Source organism: Microtus ochrogaster, unplaced genomic scaffold (genome assembly GCF_000317375.1).
Source record: "Microtus ochrogaster isolate Prairie Vole_2 unplaced genomic scaffold, MicOch1.0 UNK2, whole genome shotgun sequence".
Taxonomy (NCBI): Eukaryota; Metazoa; Chordata; class Mammalia; order Rodentia; family Cricetidae; genus Microtus; species Microtus ochrogaster.
Genome location: NW_004949100.1, coordinates 14,615,419 through 14,618,987, shown reverse-complemented (window position 1 = coordinate 14,618,987; position 3,569 = coordinate 14,615,419). Strand labels below are relative to the sequence as shown.

At 35.2% G+C, this 3,569-nt stretch overlaps 1 non-coding gene across 1 annotated transcript; it reads left to right on the top strand.

Moving 5' to 3' along the window:
• The first annotated feature begins 2,565 nt into the window (after nucleotides 1–2,565).
• On the top strand, nucleotides 2,566–2,672 carry LOC113458088. Its single transcript, XR_003378527.1, has one exon. It is a non-coding gene; the product is annotated as a U6 spliceosomal RNA (small nuclear RNA).
• The last annotated feature ends 897 nt before the right edge of the window (nucleotides 2,673–3,569 follow it).

The window sequence follows — 3,569 nt, the reverse complement described above, 5'->3', positions numbered from 1 at the left end:
TGATTCTGATTTTACAATTTCACATGTCACTCACAGAGAAGGATGGTTTTTATCTCTACCGAGCTACATTCTAGGGGAAAAAGGAGAATTACATGAAACACATCTATATCTGTCTTTAAATATTTGGTTCATCTCTTTGAACACTGTTTTATGTCTCCAACTAAATGTCAGTTTTAAAAGAACTATTCAACATTTTTCTATCTACCTAACTAAAAATCTATTCACCCATTTTGCTTCTATTTTCCTATTTATCTTTCTTCATCTTTTTTCTTTCACTTACTGTCCACTTTTCCATCATCCTTCCATTTCTCAATCCCTCTATCTTTCCTTCCATATGGCCATTCATCTCTCTTATATCTAATCATCTTTTCTTCCTTCAATTTTCCCACACATCCATCCATCTTTTCACCATTTATCCATTTATATATTCATTATTTAATTATTTTCTCTTTCTTTCATCCATATTATACTCATCTCTCTATGTACTCTTTCTGTCTCCCTTTTGTTCACCCACCTAAGGAAACCATATTTTGAGCATCTTCCATGAAGGAAAGATAGTCCTGAGCCCAAGAGACTAAGTGATCCATAACACCAACAAGAAAAAAATAGTAACGGCAAAGGGCATCATCACTTGGACAAGGAGGCTGCCTACAGAATGGAAATTTTTTTTATCAACTACATATCTGATATAGGGCTAATATAAAAATTAAATGAAGATCTCAAAAAACTATATCAAAACAGATATTTTCAAAAAAAAAAGAAACATACATGTCTGAGAAGCATTTCAAAAAATGTTTAACATTTAGTCATCAGGAAAATGCAAATTAATGCTACTTTGAATTTCATCTTACATCAGCCAGACAACTTCAATAAAAAGAAATGGCAGATCATGATGGGAAGATGTAAGGGTTATTCTTTTCTAATCCTGGTGGGAGTGCAAACATGTACAGCCACTATGGAAATCAGTGTGGTGGTTATTCAAGAAGCTGTAACTATATCTATCTCAAAATCCAGCTATACCACTCAGGCATATAATCAAAGGATTCTATACCCTACAGCAGAGAAACTTACTTAATCATGTTCATTACTGTTCATTTCATAACAGGCAGAAAATGAAAACAGCCTAGATGTCCATCAATGAATGAATGGATGAAGAAAATGTGGTACAGTGGACACAATAGAGTAGTACTCAGATGTCAAAAAAATTAAAGCATGAAATTCACAGATAAATGGATAGAAGCAGAAAAAGTCATTCTCATTTGTAGGTAATTTTTAAAATTTTTTATTTATTTTATTGAGCTATACAATTTCCTCTGTTCCCATTCTTTACTCTTCCCTTCGCTTCAATCCTCTCCCATAATCCCCTTGCTCCTGATTTTCTGAAGAGATCGTGCCTTTTTCTATTTCCCATGTAGATTAGATTCACGTATGTCTCTCTTAGCTTCCTCATTGTTGTCTATGTTCTCTGTGATTGTGAATTGTAGGCTGGTTTTCTTTGCTATATGTTCGAGAGCCACTTATGAGTGGGTACATATGATATTTGTCTTTCAGGGCCTGGGTTACCTCATTCATTTTGATGTTTTCTAGATCCCTCCATTTGCCTACAAATTTCAAGAGATCTTTATTATTTTTCTGCTATGTGTTACTCCATTATGTAAATGTATCACATTTTCCATATCCATTCTTCAGTCGAGGGTCAGTTAGTTTGTTTCCAGGTTCTGGCTATGACAAACAATGCTTCTATGAACATAGGAGGCACATGTGACCAAACAAAAGCCTACAGAATGGGAAAAGATCTTCACCAACCCCACATCAGAGAGAGGGCTGACCTCAACAATATACAAAGAACTTAAGAATTGGTCATTAGAAGAACAAATAATACAGTAAAAAAAAATAGTTTAGATACCTAAACAGAGAACTGTCAACAGAGGAATCTAAAATAGCTGAAAGACACTTAAGGAAATGTTCAACATCCTTAGCCATCAGAGAAATGCAAGTCAAAACAACTCTGAGATTCCATTATACCTGTAAGAATGGTCAAGATCAAAAACACTGATGACAACTTATGCTGGAGAGGATGTGGAGTAAAGGGAACAGACCTCAATTGCTGATAGGAGTGCAAAACAGTACAACCCCTTTAAATATCAGTATGTTAATTCCTCAGAAAATTAGGAAACAACCTTCCACAAGACTCAGCAATACCACTTTCAGGTGTATACCCAAAGGATGCTCAATCATACCACAAAAAATTATTCTTAATGAGTCAAACCAGACCCTAAAAGACAAATACAGTATATATTCACTTAAATTTGGCTGCTAGCTGTTAAGTCTTTGATAAGCAGGCTACAATCCATATACCCACTATTGTTAGGCATAGAGAAAGAGACTGGGGGAAGGATTGGATCATCTTTGGAAGGAGTAGATAGTTATGGATGAATAGGTGGTGGGGTTGAATTGGGTAGATTGAATGCAGAGAGGAAAGAAAAGTGGGTTGAGGGAGGAAATACATGGAAAGACAGCTAAATCTAAGTTCCATTTTTTGGTTTCTATGAAAATATAATACAAGTGCTAACTTCAGCAGCACATATACTAAAATTAGAAGAATATAGAGTAGATTGACATGGCCCCTGTGCAAGGATTGCACACAAATTCATGAAACTTTCCATAAAAAAGAAAAGAAACATAATACAAAAGAAGCTAACATATATATATATATATATACATATATGTATATATATATATACATATATGAGAGCAAATAAATGAAATTAAATGAAATTGTTAAATAATGGAAGAGAAGAGATAGAACCCCAATTGGACTTCTATTATCATCAAATGAAGCTTTCTTTTCCTAGAATGGGTTTCATCTGATGAAATTGTTGGCTAAAGATCCCATGTGAAACATCAAAACAATCCAGGTTTATCGATAAACCTTTTAGTTGCTCTCCACAATCTGATAGTAAGACTTATTGACAAAGACAATCATTTGGTAACTCATTGAACATGGAAAAGTCAAGTTGTTGCCTATCTAGAGCCTTTATCCCTTCTGACTAGTGATATAGTAGTAGAAGGTACATTGCAAGCTGCCAGAGTGGAAGTGTTAACACAAACATAGCTCTAAAAACTTCAACTTGATCTAAATGACACAGAGTTTCTGAAAGTAACCAACCATATCTCATGGATTTAAGGCCCAGTCGATAAAATGGAACCCATCTCTGACACTGAGATTAGACAGACCAGTAACCTACTTAATGTGATGTCTCCATCAACGGCATCCCCTTAAAGCTCAGGGAAACCTGTAGAAGATGATGCAAAAAGATTATAAGAGACAGAGGAGATGGAAAACACCAAAGAAATAAGGGCTTCTTAACACATCAGGACTGAAGCCCATATGAACTTAGATCAGGGCAACATACATAGAACTTGCACAAGTCTAGGTCTTCTGGGGTTCCAGCACTGACCATGAGAGTGGGCATAAGGTCATATTCCTAACCTAAAAGCTATCTCCAGTTCTCACAAATGAAAACTTGGATACAAAATCCACACTTAAGGCCAGTCCTCATACTTAG